The sequence below is a fragment of the Pan troglodytes genome, chromosome 17 (genome assembly GCF_028858775.2).
Source record: "Pan troglodytes isolate AG18354 chromosome 17, NHGRI_mPanTro3-v2.0_pri, whole genome shotgun sequence".
Lineage (NCBI taxonomy): Eukaryota > Metazoa > Chordata > Mammalia > Primates > Hominidae > Pan > Pan troglodytes.
This window is the reverse complement of record NC_072415.2, coordinates 20,375,800-20,396,027: the sequence shown is the minus strand read 5'-3', so window position 1 is coordinate 20,396,027 and position 20,228 is coordinate 20,375,800.

Below are 20,228 nucleotides of genomic sequence, written 5' to 3'. Positions count from 1 at the left end.
TTCTCCCTTCAAATATTTTTTCTAACTTTACTTACTTCTTCTCCCCTTCTGGGACTTTTTTTCTTTTTTTCCTTTTTTTGACAGAGTTTCACTCTTGTCACCTAGGCTGGACTGCAGTGTCATGATCTTGGCTCACTGCAACCTCTGTCTCCCAGGTTCAAGTGATTCTCCTGCCTCAGCCTCCTGAGTAGCTGGGATTACACCACGCCTGGCTAATTTTTGTATTTTTAGTAGAGACGAGGTTTCGCCATGTTGGCCAGGCTGGTCTCAAACTCCTGACCTCAGGTGATCTGCCGGCCGTGGCCTCCCAAAGTGCTGGAATTACAGGCATGAGCCACCATGCCTGGCCCTTCTGGGACTTTCATTATGTGTACATTGGTATGTTGGTATGTGTCTCACATGTCTCTTAGGTTCTGTTTATTTTTCTTCATTCATTCTTTTTTTTTTTTTTTTTTTAGTATTTATTGATCATTCTTGGGTGTTTCTCAGAGAGGGGGATGTGGCAGGGTCATAGGATAATAGTGGAGAGAAGGTCAGCAGACAAACACGAGAACAAAAGTCTCTGGTTTTCCTAGGCAGAGGTCCCTGCGGCCTTCGGCCCAGTTTGTGTCCCTGGGTACTTGAGATTAGGGAGTGGTGATGACTCTTAAGGAGCATGCTGTCTTCAAGCATCTGTTTAACAAAGCACATCTTGCACCACCCTTAATCCATTTAACCCTGAGTTGACACAGCACATGTTTCAGAGAGCAGGGGGTTGGGGGTAAGGTTATAGATTAACAGCATCCCAAGGCAGAAGAATTTTTCTTAGTACAGAACAAAATGGAGTCTCCTATGTCTACTTCTTTCTACACAGACACAGGAACAATCTGATTTCTCTTTCTTTTCCCCACATTTCCCCTTTTTCTTTTCGACAAAACCACCATCGTCATCATGGCCTATTCTCAATGGGCGCTGTCTCTTAGGAGCTGTTGGGTACACTTCCCAGACGGGGCGGCCTGTGAGAGGTGCTCTTCACTTCCCAGATAGGCGGCCGGACAGAGGCACTCCTCACTTCCCAGACAGGGCAGCCGGGTAGAGGCGCTCCTCACTTCCCAGATGGGGCAGCCGGGCAGAGGTGCTCCTCACCTCCCAGACGGGGTGGCGGCTGGGCAGAGGCGCTTCTTACTTCCCAGAGGCGGTGGCCGGGCAGAGGCGCTCCTCACTTCCCAGAGGGAGTGGCCAGGCAGAGGCGCTCCTCACTTCCCATTTGGGGCAGCCGGGCAGAGGCGCTCCTCACTTCCTCCCAGATGGGGCGGCCTGGCAGAGGCGCTCCTCACTTCCCAGACGATGGGCGGCCAGGCAGAGACGCTCCTCACTTCCTAGACGGGTTGGCGGCTGGGCAGAGGCGCTCCTCACATCCCAGACAGGGCGGCCGGGCAGAGGCGCTCCTCACTTCCCAGATGGGGCGGCCGGGCAGAGGGGCTCCTCACATCCCAGACAATGGGTGGCCAGGCAGAGATGCTGCTCACTTCCTAGACGGGGTGGCGGGTGGGCAGAGGCCGTAATCTTAGCACTTTGGGAGGCCAAGGCAGGCAGCTGGGAGGTGGAGGTTGTAGCGAGCCGAGATCACACCACTGCACTCCAGCCTGGGCAACGTTGAGCATTGAGTGAGCGAGACTCCGTCTGCAATCCCAGCACCTCGGGAGGCTGAGGTAGGCAGATCACCAGAGGCCAGGAGCTGGAGACCAGCCCGGTCAACACGGCGAAACCCCGTCTCCACCAAAAATACAAAAACCAGTCAGGAGTGGTGGCGCGTGCCTGGAATCCCAGGCACTTGTCAGGCCGAGGCAGGAGAATCACCGGAGCCCGATGGAGAGAGGTTGCAGCGAGCCAAGATCATGGCAGTACAGTCCAGGCTCCGCAAGAGAGGGAGACCGTAGAAATATTTTTCTTCATTCTTTTTTCCTTCTGCTCCTCAGACTGGATAATTCTAACTGAAAGATCTTCAAGAACACTGATTTTTTCTCTTAATTTCTATGTTTATTTAAAAACAAAAACAAAAAAATTTAAAAAAGAACACTGATTTTTTTATTCTGCCATCTCAAATATGCTGTTGAACTGACCTAGTGAATTTTCCATTTTACTTACTGTATTTTTCAGCTCCAGGATTTCTAATTCTACTTGGTTTCTTTTCTTATTTCTATCTCTTTATTGATAGTCTCTATTTGGTGAGATATTATTCTCCTCGTTTCCTTTATGTCTTTGAGCATATTTAAGACAATTGATTCAAAGTCTTTGTCTAGCAAGTTCGATATCTGGCTTTCCTTGGGGACAGTTTTCATTAATTTCCTTTTTTCTTGTGAATGGGCCCTATGTTCTTATTTCTTAGCATGCCTCATAATTTTTGTTGCAAATTGATTATTTCAAATATTTATATATCAAATATTATGTGATAATTCTGGAAATCAGATTTTTACCCTTGCCCAGGGTTTATTGTTGCTGCCTGTTATGGGTTGGAGTGGTTTGTTTAGTGACATGTTTCCAAACTATTTTTGTAAAGACTGCATTCTTTGTTGCACATGGTCACTGAAGTGTCTGTTCTGTTAACTTAGCTGTTAGCTAGAGATTTCCCTAAGTGCCCAGAGGAAAAAAAAACACCAACCCCCCACTAAGAAAAAAACAATACTCCTGGGTTTTCAGATTGATTTCTGTTGAGGGAACTCATTTCATGTTTAGCCAGGCTGTTTACAACTCTGCCTTAGCCCTCACTTCCCGCTTGCACAGAGCATAGAAGCAGCCAGAAGTAAAAGCTTAGGGTCCTTTCTGGTCTTTCATGAACATAGTTCTGGTCCTGGGCATTAGTATAACCTTTTAGTTTCCTTGGTATGCATGGGAGCTTTTCAAAGCTTTTGTTCCCCTGTGTATCTCTTTCCCCAACTCCTTCCTTCCCAGATTTTTTTGGCTTGCCTGCTGCCTGCCCTTTAGGGGCTACTTCTAGTATATTTACCTTTAAATGCATTTGACAAACACTGCCTGGAAAGCCACTTATCTCTGAGAAAACTCTATGGTGGGCAAAACAAAGTTTAGCCCCATGGACGAATCCCTCAGGGAGCCACCAGGCAGATCAATGTCCACCTACACAGTTCTCCAAGAACAAGCCCACACTGCTCTATCTAGCACCAGCAAACTGCACCATGAACACAGGTCCTGTGTTCATGGCTACTGCCATGCTCTGGAACAAAGGATCATGGACAGATGTGTTGAAATGCTACCACAATCTCTTCACAAATTTCAGCAGTTTCTTCCTCTTTAGTCATTCTCCTTGTTGTTGTAAGTTTTTAAATTAAACTCCAGAGATATGAAAAAGCTAATTGTAACAACTTTTGCTTGCATAATCATTGTTTTAGTGAAAGGAGTTAGTTTTGGAATTCTCTATTCTATTTTCAATCACATAATAATGTTTTAACCTAAACTTGTCTAGAATTGTTATTTCTGTTTTGTATTTAATAACACAAATTTTGCTGATCCCAGAAAATATCTGTGATGCAAAATCTATTATGTGCTGAAAGCACAAGACCTTGCCAAATCTTAAAACCAAAATTTTAAAATATGTTTTTATAATAGGCACTGAAGTATGGCCTACTCTATATTTTTTTAAATCTTTGATTACCTCAAAATAAAATCTTTGTATTTATTGACCCTGTTTTAAAAACTCAAGTCTTTCTCTTTTCTAATAGATTTTATAATCTGTTTCTTTAAAATAATACTGTTTACAAACAGAAAGCTGGATACCAATGCTGTTTTACTGTGTTCCATCTCTCAGAAAAGACTCCAGAACAACTTTCAGGAATGGGAACTTGGCTCTTTATAATTGTCAGGTTATTTTGGCACATGTGGGGGATCTGTGACTTTACAACCTTGCCCCACAAGCTCTAGTTCTACAACCTTATCACCAGGCACTATGGTGTAAGAAAAGCAACTCTCATGTAAAATTTTGCCACACATACCAACATCTTATAACAAACAAGTACAAAAATGGTTATTCCACTTATTCCTGTAAGGTCTATGAAGTCCCAGCATTGTTCTTCATGCTAATTACATGACCTAACTGCTTTCTTCCTGGGAATCATGCAAAGACACAACAGAATGTGAAGGTGCTATGGCTTGGATGTTACCAAATCTACTGTGGAAACTGGATCCCCAGTGTTGGAGGTGGGGCCTAATAGGAGGTGTCTGGGCCATGGGGGTGGATCCCTCACTCAGTTCCCATGAGAGCTAGTTGTTAAAAAGAGCCTGGCACCTCCCCCTTCTCTCTTGCTTCCTTTCTCACTATGTGATCTCTACACAGCTCCCCTTCACATTCCACCATAAGTAGAAGCAGACTGAGGCCCTCACCAGATGCCCAATCTTCCAGCCAGCAGACTGGTGAGCCAAATAAACCTTTTTTCTTTATAAATTACCCAGTCTCAGGTATTGCTGTATAGCAAAAACAGAACAGATAAGATAAATAGCAGGTTAGCTAATCCTAGATGGTATGACTTAAGTCAATTACTCTAAATTCAAACACATATTTTGGTAGTTTTTCACTAATTTTTACATGGCCGCCATTAAGTAAATTGATCAATGAGGCTAAGCCCATCCACTCTTTAAGAACAGCAAATATGTTGCAACAAACAGGACTTTTACACTTAAAGAAACCTTGGAAACAATCTAGTTCTACTCCACACACAATGCTGTGATCCTCTCAGTGCTATAACTGACAGAGAATTTTCCATGTCAGCTTGGACACTTCCAGAGACATTACTCAGATCTCCAAAGCTTCTCATTCCATTTTGGAAGACTTGTAATTTCTTTCCTGATAGCACTTGGACACCACTGCTTTAAGTCACTGCTCCATTCTTGCACCTTTGGTCAAGCTCCAGTTTGACAAATTAACATTTCTATGAAAATGCGGAATAAAAGAAATGTAGATGAATCAATGAAAATAATATTAGTACCGCTACTTCCCCTATCCTGGACCAATTCTGGTGAAATAGATAAATTATAGTTTTTAAAATAAGATTTACATCCATTTTAGAATTGATATTCTCAAAGATTTGGAAGCCAGAGTTATCTCTTTTATGTTACATGATGTAGAAATGCAAAGATTCAATAAGCCATTAGTGTAAGAAGCTGCAAATATTGAAAGTTTTTCAGAAATAAATAATTTATATGTACTTGTTGCATCTATCTGGAAGCTATCGCAGTGCAATGTCAACTTTACCTCTGTTTTTGGCATCTATGGCATGCATCATATGTAATTCACAAAATAGCAGATACTGCATGAAGATACTTGCTGAAATATTTTACCTTTGACAGATTCAGTGCTTATCAAAGCTCATAGAAGATACTTAATTGCAATGGAAGAACCAGATTAGTCTGCATGGCAAGACATTAGTGCATGTCAAGATTGCTGTTGAAGCCAGGACTGCTGAGTTTTATTTCCATGAGAGACCGAGAAGCTTCGAGAGCTGGACATTTTTTCAGGGAAAGATAAAATGGGGAACATCACCTTGGTCTGACAGCAAGTGGTTGTATTTAGAGCAGAGAAGTGGAGAAGTGGGCTGTCAACTTATATTTTGATTATCTTAGTGCTTTATTGTTTGTGCTTTTGAATGGTTGATTTATATTCTTGGCTTTGGTCTTACTGCATTCGTTTATATTGTATGGTTAAATTGTTTGAGTTCTTTAATTTGCAATCAGCATTTCTTTATTTACTTATTTATATCCCACTTTATTCCAAAAATGATTCAAGGCAGCTTACGGAAATACCTACAATTCAAGAAGACCAAATAAAATATAAAAATAGCTGAGTGCATCTGGACAACCAGAATGTAGGGCTGTGAAAACAAGAACAATCCAGATGTGGCCTTGGAATACTTAGGATGTGCTGTCAAATCTTAAACTCTAGCTGTAGTTGAGCCATATTTAATGTCAGCCTTTCTAGATGCTAACGTGGTAATGTGGCTTAAAATTTCATATGACTTGAACAAGTTAATTGCTCAGGAAAAAGCACAATTGTTTCTGACAGCAGGGAGAGATTTCCCATTTGTGGGAAATTTATTAAACACAGAGGAATTCACTTGTTTATTGCTCAGCATGGTACACTCATTCTAGTTAGGAATATAGACACTGGTGTATCTTTTAGAATATGGATTAAGGATACCAATGCTACATACCCTAGGTCTGCCCCACATTCCATCCAAGCATGGACGTTTTCGGTTAAATTTACAACCCTGGGTCCATCTGAAATTAGCCTTCACTGCTCCAAGGATCCTTAGAAAACATAATTCTCTTATTTGTGTGTACCTTTGATGTATGTGGCTTTTATGTTTGAATTACTGCATTAAACACAGTGGTCTTCCTTACCAGGGCTTTGTGTAGCAAGATTTTACTTTCATCCTTCAGTTAAATCTAATTAAGAAAATTAACTGAAGGAACTTTCCATAAAAATGAGATGTTATTATGTGCTAATGAAAGGCAGATTGATGGAGCAAGTCTCCTAGTTACGCAAGTCATAAACTCGAGGTCTCATTCCCATCAAAGAGGCTTAACTGTCTGTTCCCAGAGCTTTCATGTAATTAAGGTATGCTCTTATTAGGTGTCAATAAATGCCCAGAGGGTGCAGTCTGCATGTGGAGTATGTTCTGCTGAATATTTGATGTGATGGTTTTTGTTAAACCTATCCAAGTTTAAAACTCTAAATTGCTCTCCTTCACAGCGACACCACTTATTGTGTAACCTCCATGTGGAAGGGTCCTTGCTTTACAAAATGTATCCAAGGATGTTCTTGGATAGACTCTTGTTGGGGGAGGGGTGATCATGACCATCTTCATCCTTAGAGGGCTTAGAGGGTCTCCATGTGCCCAGCCTCATGAGTCTCTCTCTCCTCTGAAGTTAATCATGGCTGTGTCTCTCACCTTCATGACAGCTCTCTCACACAATGGCTGGGAGTGAGGAGTTACTTTTTCCAGGGTCCCTCCTGCCCAGCCAGTCTACTCCTGACCAATGACAGCAGACCTCAATGGCAAGGCTTCACATGGAGTCCGGAGGATCTCAGGATTGGAAGCACAAGGCTAAGAATTCTTATTTCCCTCAGTCGCGGATCCCCTTGTGTTGCCCGGGAAGGGATGGCCCTCCAGATGCGAGCGCACAGATGCCGCCCTCTCTCCTGAGTTCTCCCTGTTCCTTTCTTCTTATCTTCTGGCAGAGGGATTTCTTAAAGTCCTCAATCCAGGGCAGCTTCTCCTCTGGGAAATAAATCCCTGCTCTTCCTAAGATGGGTGTGTGTGTATGTGTGTGTGAGAATCTGTGTCTGTATTTGTGTGTGAGTGTCTGTGTGTCTCTCTGTATGTTTGTGTATATGTGTGCCTGTGTGATGTGTGTGTCTGTGTGGTATATGAGTGTCTCTGTGTGTGTCCCCATGGGACTCTGTGTGTGTGTGTGTGTGTGTGTGTGTGTGTGTAGTGTGTGTCTCTCTGTGTGTGGTGTGTGTGGGTGGGGCGGGGATGCCCTCTGGGTCTTCTTTGCCCTACACACTAGCATCCAGGCTTCACGGGGGCTTCTTCCTTGCCGGGTCACAGCCTGCTCGCCACAGAAGGAGACGTGCAGCCCCATAAATGGATGGGAGGAGCATCCACTGCTCCTCAGCGCCCTGCCAGCCTGGCTGAGGCTGATTTCCTTACTGGAGGCAATCAAGCCACAGCCAGATGAGCACTGCTTCTTTCTTTTCTTTTATAATAATTGTCATTTTAAGAAGCATTTGACCCTTCCCTGGAATTGCTTACAATGCAAGAGTCAACCCCAAATCTTCATTTTTAAAATTTTGAACCTCCAAATGTGAAAAATACCAGACTTACTCAAACTTATCTTTTCTCCCAAATCTCATATCATCAGTCTTCAACCTGTTCCCCCAACCTTCAGGCTCAGGATGCACCCTGTAACATGCCAAGGAAACATCACTTATTCAGTTGATGGATACTACAGTGAGTGCCACATTTGCAGAAAGTGCTGTGCTAGTTGCTCTTAGATTGGCCTCCACAGCCTCACACCTTAACTGCAAGTGGCACTCTCAGGCACCAGGGTCCCAGGCTCTTGGAAGCTTATTCTCCACTGATGAGTCTTTCCTCAGATTGTCATCCCTGGCCTTGTGCCGTGGCTCACGCTTGTAATCCCAGCACATTGGGAAGCTGAGGCAGGAGGATTGCTTGAGCCCAGGAGTTTGAGGCCAGCTTGGACAACATAGTGAGACTCTGACTCTACCTAAAAAATTAAAAATCAGCCAGGCATGGTGGCACACTTCTGTGGTCCCAGCTACTCAGGAGGCTGAGGTGGGAGGATCACTTGAGCCCAGGATGTAGAGGCTGCAGTGAGCTGTGATTATGCCACTGAACTCCAGCCTGGGTGACAGAGCAAAACTCTGTCTCAAACAAAAAGGAAAGAAAAAAGGAAGGAAAGAATGAAGGAAGGAAGGAAGGAAGGAAGGAAGGAAGGAAGGAAGGAAGGAAGGAGAAACAGAAAGAAAGACAGAAAGAAAGAGAAGAAAGAGAGAGAGAAAGAAAGGAAGGAAGGAAGGGAGAAAGAAAGAAAGAAAGAAAAAGAAAGAGAGAGAAAGACTATTATCCCCCAGCTTTCCCTGTGCTGTTGGGATGCAGCTCATGTCCAGCCCTCCCTAATGCACCCCACGCCTCACCCCCTTGGAAGGGGAAGGTTTAGTCTCCTTGGCAACACTTTCCATATTTGTAATTTCTAAAATTGTGATTTACTATCTGTCTCCTTTGCTGTGAAAGTGAGCTCCTCAAGGGAAGGGAGTGTTCCCGACTTGTCCCTGCTGGTGCCCTTGGCAGATCTCAGTGCCTTGCACATGGAACACTTTTGGCAAAACATGTTCTGATGAGCAAGTAAACACTGCATGTGCCATCTGGGTCCCCTACCAGTGTTAGAGCCTCACTTCATTAAAAACTGCTTTATACAGAATTCAAAGTTTCAGAATATTACAAAATCTGAACAGAGAGTAAACAGATTTCATCATAGGACTGGGAGTAAAAAGAGCAGAACTTCAGCTTCAAAAATTCTTGTGAATCATCTAAAAATATTCTATATAAAACATATAGATTTTTGTCCTACTATAAATGTTACACTAATTCTCTATCTAAAACTATTGTCAGGAGCAAAGTTCATTGTGAATGATATTCTGTGCAAAAAACTCCAGTGCTTACCTAAGAATCAGAAAGATAATTCTTTACTCAGGATGCAGAAAAAAAGAATCTCTCTGGGAAAATTACACACAGATAGTCCCAGCAACAAGTGGGAAGATTTATGTGTTTCCTGTTCAATGTCTCAACAGTAAGGCAGTGCATGCTCTTGCTACTGTGAGAATCAAAAGACAGACAGACCCTCACACCAACTCCTGGAACCTCACTTAGGCTGGCCAGGGCCTCAAACTGGTCTCTGGGAGCTGAACTTGACCCACCTGATAGGGAAGCCTGTGCAAGGTGTGGGGTGGAGGGGCACGTTCACGGTAACACCTTCTCATACAACCCAGGAGTCTTGAAACATGGATAAAGGACAGGTTAAAGTTGCCAAGTTCTGCTGTTTTCGTAAATTCATATTTTTAATAAATAAGATGTATAAAATTATAATTCAGTAAGAGCATCGATTTGGAAGCCTGTTTTGAATATCAAAGACATATGCTGTAGTGTAAACTGGAAGTTATCTGCTGGTCAGCGCTTATCTAAATTATAGGTTCCATCTTGGCTTTAAAGGTTAACACCATAAAATTCAAGTTCTACCGTGGTAAAGGCCACAGCTCAAAGAATGACTGAAACGGAAGCTTGGGGATGGCTTGGAGACAGACACATTCAGGTGTACTGCTCTTTTGTCCTCAGCCTGCACCATGAGAGAAGGACTTTTCTCTCTTCATCTGTAGGATCAGCACTGAAGCTCAGGAACAGAGGAAATTAAAGCAAGTCATTGTTAAGGTAGAAACTCTTCCTGGAATTGCCTGCAAATGCTACATCCTCATCATGGTTCCATGTGTCTGTGTGGCTACTGGTGTGGCTTTTACGTAACTCACTGGATGGAAGTTGTCAGCTCACTTGTGGTTCTGTTCTGAGAATGATGTGGGATGGGTGGCAGAATGCCAACCCAGGGCAAAAAGAAGCCATGCAGAGAATGCCCTTCCAAAGGCAACAAGGCCGAAGGGAGGGCAGCAGCAAGCTAGGGCCTGCACTTCAGATGAGCAACAGAAACCTGTCCAGGAAGGTTCCTGTGGGGATGCTGGAGATGAGGATGAAAAGGAGAAGCTGAGAACCTGAGCTGCAGGAGTGAGACAGGAGAAACTGGTAACAGGAAAACAACATGGGGCACAGTGGGAAAGTGGGCACTTGGCTTCTAAATGGAACTCGAGCAGGTTCTGACGACTCCTAAGCTGTTCTCCTTAGGGGACAGAGACAGCTTAAAGCATCAGCACAAGAGCTGAGCGCCTGGTCCCGGCTTGGCTGGGGAACATGTGAGTCTTGACTGGAAGTCTCTTCCCTCCCTCGTTTTGCTTTGTAACTTTCTGCTTTTAGTTACATCTCTTTTTTTTACTCAAACAGTTTGAAAGAACTGATGGAAAAAAGCACCTTATTCCAAGTTATTTGTCCTGGTCCTGGTAACTTGGACTGATATTAAGAGTCCCAGTTTAGATCCAGAGGCTGACTGTGAGAAATAGAAGAAATCCTTAAGCAGAAGGTCCTCCCCTCCCCTCCAAGCTGGCCTTGGCTGCTTCCATCGGCTGTGGGCCATGTCATCCTGGCTTTTGTCCCTCACTCCTCTCAGAGAGTTAACCCATGAGCCATCAGTCAGAGAAGTGAGGGGTGGCACACAGGGGTTGGAAACCTAGGCTTCTCCAGTTGGTAAATTTTTCTTCCATTAGTAAAGAAGGACTAAAACAAAGAGGTGCGTGACTGCACTGTGACATTGGTGCTCTAAGAAGACCGTGCTGCAGAGGAGAGGATGCATTGAACAGAGGCCAGGTTGGTGGCAGAATGACTAATCAGGAAGAGCAGGTTGTCCAGCAGGCTGGGCAAGAGAAGGTGTTGACAGCAGCCAGGATGGGGAGCAGCGGACTTCAGCAGGAGAGGTTAAGGAATCTTGGGATTCTGAATCCTTCAAGTTCGCTCCATTGAAAGTACTTTATTTCCTAATATTATCACTGTCTCAATGGTCCCAAGATGTCTACAGTCATCATTAGAAGTGTCTCCTAAATACCTGTGCCCCAAAGAGAAGGTCACTGGGGGGTAGGGGGACCATAAGTGCTTGAGAGGCTCTCAACCTGGCTGGCGAGCTCTCCGTGCTGTCTGGACATCAACAGCTACATTCAAAGATCTCTTAGGTCACCTTGCCTTCTGTAAACCCAATTGTGCTTAGTTGCCTACTGAGTTTAGGTAACCAGGGAGATTTATAGGGGAGGAAAAAATACAAGAACAAGGTGGAGCTGCAATGTTTCTGGAATGCAGGGACAGCATGTCTCGTTTACTGAGAGGACACATGTTTAATGGCAGTGCAGGCACTGACAGGGTTTTAGTGGCTCTCCTGCACCTGACTGGCTTGGGCTAGGAAGGATTTGCCATCCCAAAGCCCGTGTACTCCCACGCAAGTCAGCTGTGAGGGATTTCAATGCCTTCTGTGAGCTCAGAAAGGATTCTCTGATCACATTTCTAATAAACGCTCTTGTGGGAAGATCATGAGAACAACGGTACAAATGATGGCTCCTATTTACTGACTGTTCCCTATGTGTCCATTCTGTGTAGGCACCTTGGAGGTATTATTTGTAAAACTGACAGTAGCTCCACAACATAAGCATTTAGTATGTTTATCTATTGCTGCTTAACAAGCCATCTCAAAGCTCAATGGATTAAAACAGTATTATTGTATCTCCTGATGATGTGGATGGAAAATTTGGACAGGGCACAGTCAGAGGAGCTCCACTCAGCTTCACGGTTGGAAGCTCTGCTGGGACGGCTCTAATGGCTGCAGCTGGGAGATGCGGGGCAGCAGGCCATTGCTTCTCTGCTCATAGACCTCTACCGGGGTGGCTTGAGCTTCCTCACATCATGGCAGCCTCAAGGGAGTTGCACTGTTCAGGGTTCCAAGAGCTATTTCATGTTTTGAGAGATGGGAATGGGAGCTGCCTGTGCCTTGAAGATTGGGCCCTGAGACTGGCACAGTATCACATCCTTGTTCTTTTGGTCAAAGCAGTCACAAAACCAACCTGCATTCAAGAGGATGAGACAGAGTCCCCCTCTCAATGGAAGAGGGTCAGAGATTTGGCTGCCATTTTTAATCCACCACATTATTATTCTTCCTATTTTATAGGAGAAGAAACTGAAGCTCAAAGAAACCAGATAATATATGTCTTTAAATAACATAAGAAATACTGCTGAGCTTTGAAAGTATGACTGACTCTAATCCATCTTTCTTTCTAAGTATACAGCCCCGCTCTCTTAAAATGTGGACATTTGATCTTCTAAGATAAGACTTTTTGAGCCACAAGCTACTCTTCTGATTGGATGTAGAACAAAACATAGCAAGTCATCGTCCACGTTCTTTCTAAACTTTGCATTGCTGAATGAAGAGGCCCTATCTAATAAGCTGTAGAACTGAACACTCCTCTTCAGTTTGAGAGGCTGTTCAAGGTAAAAGAAGAGGGAAAAATGGAAGTGAATAAAATCACAAATTTAAACGATAAATACCTGGCTTGGGGAAGCTTTTTTCCCCAGAGGATAGAAATATATTTACATTATGAAATAAGCTGGAATCCAATGGAAACCCCTTGTTATTATTAGATTTCCTCTTGAGAAGGATTTATAAATGAAAACACAACTTGCTATTTTAGTATTTTGTTTTTCAGGGAAGAAAAACCCTTTGCAAAAACAAATTTAGAAGAAAAAACTTATCCATTTCAAGCTCTTGTTTATTTTCTTATTTACCAGGCTAAAACTGTCTTCTTTCATCTCTGATTATGTTGGGGGCTGGAGAAAAGAGGGTTTTTATTTTGTTTTGTTTGCTTTTTTCCTTTTCTCTAAATCTGGAAGGTCTCTTTTCATTTGTGGGCAGTGCTAAACCTTTCCTTATCCACAACTGCGTTTCTGAATTCACAGCCTCCTCCAGCCATAACTGTGACCCAAGAGCTCCACGCAGTGGGGGATAGGAAATGAAGGATGAGGGCAGTCACATGTGAAACGGCTGCAGTGTTCATCTGTGATCTGGTGGCCCCACTGAACAACAGTGGCCATGACCCCGCTGTGCACCTGCTAGCACACAGCTCCATGCTCCTTTGCCATGTGTCCCTCCATTAGGCTGTGATTCCTCCTCCTCAGCTCCACAGGAATCTGGAAAATAAGGGTCCTGTGGCTGCTTTTGCAATCCTAGTACACTTTGAGAATGTCATGTTCCAGTAAGCTTTATATAATGTCCTAGACCATTAGAGCCGTTTCAGCTTCCTTATTAACATTTATTCATTTCTAATTACACGAGTAGAGGGAAGTTGCAAGAAATGTGTCCCTGAAGATTTTCAAACTTAATGCAACCATTGCATAATTTTAATCCAATCTTCACAAAGGAAGTCATGTGTTGCTTTTCTAGCCAAGTCACCCTTGGCCCCTGCAACCTCGTCACCTCCCCACTCTCCCCTGGAATGTGGGGCCAGGCGCCCGCATACTCTGCCTCACAAATTTGCTATTCCTTCTTTATTGGCAACTATCTTTGTCCAGATATCCCAGGTCTCAGGCCACCACTCCTTCAGAGCTTTATTTCATTGTCACCTACCTGGTGAAGAAACTCACCCCACACTCACGGCTGCCCTCCCATTCCCACATCCTGCTTTGTTTTCCTGAGTGTTGACCTCCTCTAGCACTGTGTTTTCACCGCCTTAGCCAGTTTCCTACTGGACTCCACAACCCCACCCATATGCCCTGTGCTAGAATGTCAGCTCTGTGAATCCCTGCTGCATTCAGGGCTGTCTCCCAGAGCCTAGAACAGTGCCTGCATGGAGAAACCATTCCACACATACTTGTTGAATGAGTGCCTAAAGAATGAATAGCATAAACCCAGTCCACAGCTCTTTATTCCTGGCAGCTTCCAAATGCGCACTTCTTGAGGAATTTTTAATTTGGAAGACATGTTATTTTAAAAAATTCATTAATGCAGTTTGTGAATGAGTAATTCACAAACTTCATTAATGAGTCATGTTTTATGTTGTATTCTTTCAATTTTGCCTATTTTATATTTGTACAAAATGTAACTGCGTGAATATATCCTCCTTGAAAGAAAATGATTGCTGTATATCTATGGGATGTGGTTTTCAAGAGAGAACATTTATAGGTTGGCACTAGGCTATCTGCAAGTGGTCTAATGAAATACATGACGGGTTTCCACTAAGCCAATTCAGTATGTTGGTTTTATCTTTTATTCAAAGATAGCTTGCAAAGGAAGATCTGTATTTATCTCTCTCTTTAAAAATAATATTCATCAAAACGGTTGTGTTCGTTAGAGTGGATTTAACAGAGATCTGTTGTTAAACATTTACAATGCTTCATCTCTTTCCAACATTACTGTACTCAGACAATGCTGCCTCACTTTGTGTACAAAACAGTGAGAGAGATCACTTTTATGTGGAAAGTTCAGTTATGAATGCGAAATGTTGCCAGAATCTGACTGTAATCCCGAGAGGCAGAAACTAACCACTTTTGTTTGGACGGCTTGCAGCTTGTAAAGGCACGTGCAGGCAGCGCCACCATGTGTTTACTGAAGAGACCCATAAGGCTAAGCGGGAGAAGGAATGAACGCCAGGACTCTCCCCAGCCAACGTACACCTAAGTGGGACTTCTCAGTATAATATGCTTGGCGCATCTGTTAGGGGTGGCCCTTTCTCAGCCATTTGACAACTTACTTCAGTCAAACCTAATAAACTTCCAACTCTCATTTTCCAATTATTATTAAAATTTCAAAGCAGGTAGGTGTAAAGTACCAGGTACGTAGTAAACTATTTTTTCCCCCATAAAAACATTTGAAAATTAATAATTGGTCCATACAGCTAAGCAGCGGTGTTGCGTGAGTGGTTATTAAACTATTACAAAATAAGGACCATTTTCTGGTCCATTATAGTGGGCCAAGTATAAATTTGGAGTCAGATGGGTCTGGGTTCAAGTCCCCATCTTCCCATTTACTTGCTGTGTGACCTCAGGAAAGTTACTTAGCTTCTCTGACCTTCAGTCCTCATACGTGAGATGGGATAACAACAGTGTTTCTAAAGCACTTTGTAGAGTTTCTGGCAAATGGTGACCAGGGGCCCTAGGGTTTAGTGGAGGTTTTAGCTGCCAGCATCCATCAGGTGCCTGGGAGCTCAGGCAAGCTCCACGCTGCTAATCCCACTTCCACTCCAGGCACCTTTGGCACCCGTCTCCCCATCAACCCCACCTGGCCCTGCTGTGCTGGAAGCTATGCTGTGGTTAGGGGATGCCAGTCTACCTGGTCTTCAATGGCTGGCACCTGTGGGTGTGGCCCCGTTCTCTTTCTCCTTTTCAAACAATCATTCTCTTGCTTTGATTTTGAAATTCAATTGAAAATAAAAAAATTAATAATGATGGTTCTGTGAAAGGTTAGAGCAGGAGAGGTTGAGAGGAATGTGGAGAAAGCCCAGCAAAAAGAAGCAAATACAAGCCAAAGAAATCACTGGAAAGGGCTGGGTGCAGGGGGGTGCACTGGTGATCCCAGCACTCTGGGAGGCTGAGGCAAGAGGGTTGCTTGAGCCCAGAAGTTTGAGATCAGCCTGGGCAACATAGTGAGGCCTTGTGGCTACTAAAAATAATAATAAAAAATAGCCAGGTATGGTGGCACATACCCACAGTCCCAGTTACTTGGGAGGTTGAGGCAGGAGGATTGCTTGAGGCTAGGAGTTTGAGGCTGCAGTGATCCATGATTATGCCACTGCACTCCAACCTGGGTGACAGAGTAAGACCCTGTCTCTAAAAAAAAAGAAAGAATAATTTAAAAAAGAAAGAAAGAAAAGAAATTACCTTGAAGAAGGACCATGGCCAGACCTGAGAGAAAACACCTTTCAAGTGTCCAAATGCTTCTTCCTCTTCTTCTGTAATGACACAGGACTTTCAGCCAAAATTGACTGAGTTCTGCTCTGGAATTCGCACTGCGCTGTGTTCTGAACACAGATGGTGAGTGCAGTCACAGACGATGGCAACTAACAGACTACGCAGTGGCTGTAGACAGGGAGACGAGGAGACGTGGTTGCCTCTGGACACTTTTTGGAGGCAAAGTCAACAGAATTTCCTACAGATTGCATGTGTTGTGTGACAGAAAGAGCAGAGGAGCATGACTCCAAGTGTTTGGGCAAGGAGAGGGTGAAGCTGCCATGAACCCAACATGGCTGAGCCTGAAGGGAGAGCAGGTATGGGAGCATCAGGAGCTCAGATTTGAACAGATTATGTATGACATTTTAGATGTCTACGTGGAGCTGCTAAGAAGGCATTGGACACAGGAATCTGGAGAACGAATTCTCCATATTAATCTCATAGAGATTCAGTGGTGATTTTTAAAAGTCAATGTATTCATTAACACTTAACCAGAAAAAAAATACAGATCATAATGGCTTCTATTAGTTTTATCAGAACAAAAGCCAAGAAAAATCTTCTAAAATCCTATTCTGATGAAAGGAACTGTCAAATGATAGCAGAATTTGTTCCAAAGGTTTTTTGTAAATTCGTTATTTATAACTCAGAATATATTTTCCCAGAGAAATAATTTTATGATTCATGGCTAACCTCTTGGGCTGGGTCTCAGAAGTGTATCTCTTGTATAACATAACAGTATATTTGTGGGGGAAAAGGGTAAAATAACACTGTCAAGCTACTAGCAATTAAACAAACAAACAAAACTTAGCGATATAGGAGCTCTTATGTTTCCTTATTTATGATTCCTGATTTGAAATAGAGCTCATTTGACCCATCAAACCCTCTCTCCAAGAAATGACAAAGACCTTTTATTTGACTGGAACATTCAGCTGTGGGAGGTAGGTCCAAGGATTTTGCTTCCTGGCAGCAGACTAGGCTAGGGGAAGGAAGCAGGTTTGTGTAGACAAGGAACCTGGGGATGCAGGCTTAAAGAACTCTCAGAGACTTAAGCCCACCATGAGAGAAGGAATGGGGTTTGCAAGCTCTATTTTAAGCCTCATTCACACTTTGATGTGAATCATTTTAGTCACATCCAAAACAAGTAGATCACTCAGGAATGCACATTTTTATTGAGGAAGGATAAAGAAAAAGAGTTTCTAGAACTAGAGGAAAGGATTGGCTCAGATGGAATCACTTGGGCCAGCAGCCAGCAAGTCTGTATGTTGACGGGGTGGGTGAGGGAGGACATGAGTGTCTAAAGAGCCTTAGGAGAGGAGGCAAGAGGTAAGTTGAAGTCACAAAGACAACTTTTGCTGAGGTTCTGGTGGTAGCTGCTGTGATAACAAGAATTACGTTTATGGGTCACCAAGGCTTGGGGGTCACACTATCGATTCTAGCTTGGGAAACTACATGTCTTAGTCTATCATCATTTGGTCCATGCTTTCCATTCTCAGCTCTTCTAAGCTGACTTCTCAGTTTAAATTCCCCTTGCTCAACTCCCACCTCAATTTTATTGCAGGAAGAGAAGGGGAGGGGAAGAAAGTGGGGGCATTTGTGTTACACCTTTACTGTGCCCATTCTCTCTCTTCTTCTACCCTTTACTATGAATGCAGGTTAGCACATACTTACCACGGCTTCCCTGGTCAAGGGTCCTTTGAAACATAGAACCCTTGAATGCCCATGGCTATTGATACAGCTCCAGTGAATGGAGGAACACCAGGGTTGTTGGTCTCGTGCTGATAGGATTAACAACACGGACACGTGGAGTGGTTTTAAGGAGTGAAAAGTTTAATAGGCAAGAAAGAAGGAAGGAAGAAGAAAACACCTCCCCCATACAGAGACAGAGGTAGGGAGGATTTGAACAAAGAGAAAACCCAGTGTGCAGTGGAAAAGTGGTTGCTTATATTGGGATCCTGGAGGAGGCGGTGTCTGGTTTGCATAGGGCCCAGGGGATTGGTTTGACCAGGTGTGTCATTTACATAGCTCTTGAAAAACCTGGCCCTCCCACCTTAGCCTTTAATATGCAAATACAGGTCACCGTGATGTTCTGAACACGTGGTGTTATCTGGAGGTGGCCATGACACTTGGTACACCTGATGACAAGGAAGAGATGGCGGAATCGCCATGTTGAGTGAACCCAGTTTCTAAGGACTGACATTTGCATATCAAAGCTTGCAGGCCTGGCTCTTCAAGCTGCCTTTTCTGTTAGAAAATAGATGGTTCAGGGGTTGTTTCTTAAAACAGGAAAATTTCCACTGAGAACATTTACCCTTACTATCTGCCTAAAAAGTATTTCTTCATAACTGCTATATCACTATCGTGGGGTTTTTTTTCCATTCTTTCTTTGTTGATGCCAAAGTAAAATTAAGTTAAATATTGTATCCTCTCATAGATCACGAATGCAATGAGGGCAGGCATTATATCTCTTGCTCAACAATTGGGCCCTAGGTGTGTAGGCTTAATGTCTTGTGCAGAGTGGGCATTCAGTAAACAATAATTCAATAATAAATGAATAAATAAGGGAGAATGTGGAGGAGGTTATAGGCTTAGAAAACTTTCTGGGCACTTTCAATGGTTTTAGAGGGTGATGGTATTGGGTGGTTAATAAATCTAAATTCACTTGAAAACATAAGGCTTTCCACTGGTAACAGTCCTTTTATATTTAATCAGTCATCCCAGAGTTGTGGTGAATTGGAAGTCATGGCCAAAGTATTTTACACTCCTCTATTTTCCTACCTCTTGAATCTGAACTTGCCTTATGACTTGTTTTCATCAATAAAATGTGGCAGAAGTAATGTGCAGTGGGAGTCCAGGCCTTACGAAGCCTGAAGTTTCCACTTTCACTGTCTTGAAATTCTGCTGCCTTCCTATAAAGGAAGCCCAGGCTAGACAACCAAATAAAGAGGGGTCTTGTGTGTGGGTACTAAATAAGAAAGTGAGGATAGAGAAAAAAATCCAAGGCCAGTTCACCTGTTGTCACTAGAAAAAAGGCAAAATATTGATTGGCAAATAGATGCAGGAAGATCGATAGATTGTGTGGTGAGGCCAAAGGGAAGAACTCTTCGAATAGTTATTTTATATTCAACAATAAGTGAGAGTTGGCAGGCAAGCAGAGATTGTGTAGGAGTTTTGAGAAGGAAGGTGTGAACAGCCCTCCAAGTGAGTGGGTGAGTGATTTGACCATGGAAACATAGGAGAGTTGCTCAGCAGCACCAAAGGTCGGCTTAATGTTTATGATCATTAAAATGAGTAATGTTAGCATCCTCGTTTGTTTTTTTCCAGTCAAATTCACTTGCTCAAGAGCAGTTCCAGAGTAGGTGGAGAGCTGGGGTTTTTCCTGGCTTGGAGAAAGGAGGGAGAGGGAGCCAAGGCCGTTGAGAGTATACGCACTAAAATGATGGGATATGAATTTATGCTGGGAAAAGAGGGACGTGTAAGAGCAGAGGGATAGGGAAAGGTGAGGAATCTGGTGAAGGTTAAGTAATTACTAGCACTAGGAGGTATGAGCTGGAATGGAAAGGGGAAGTAAAGTGAGCTGTTTGAAACTGACACTACGGAGGGTACACAGTTATGAGTAAGGTCAAGGGTGTGATCCCAGGAATGTGTGGCTGCGCTGGTGTGGGAAAGATCACAGGAGGTTGGAAGCTGAGAGGCTGTATAGTCATTGCAGGAATCATCCATGTGGATATTGAAATCACCATGAATTATGAATGAAGCCAGCTGTATTACTGGTTACTATTTTTACCAGACCACTGTACGCGACTTTAGATCCCTCAACTTCCCATTTAGAGCACTTATCACGGCTTGAAATATTAAAGCGATTATTTGCGTTGGGCGCGGATTATTTGACAGTAATCAGGGTTTACAAGTCTGTTTCGTTTCTTGACTGACATACGATTAATACCCAAAAGGCAGAATGGATAGAAGAATACTATTCTATCTGTCATACAGAGAAACTTCAGATGTAATAAATTATAAAGCCAATTAACCCTACAAACAGGATCCACAGCAGTTTCACATCAATGAAAAAGCAAGACTTCA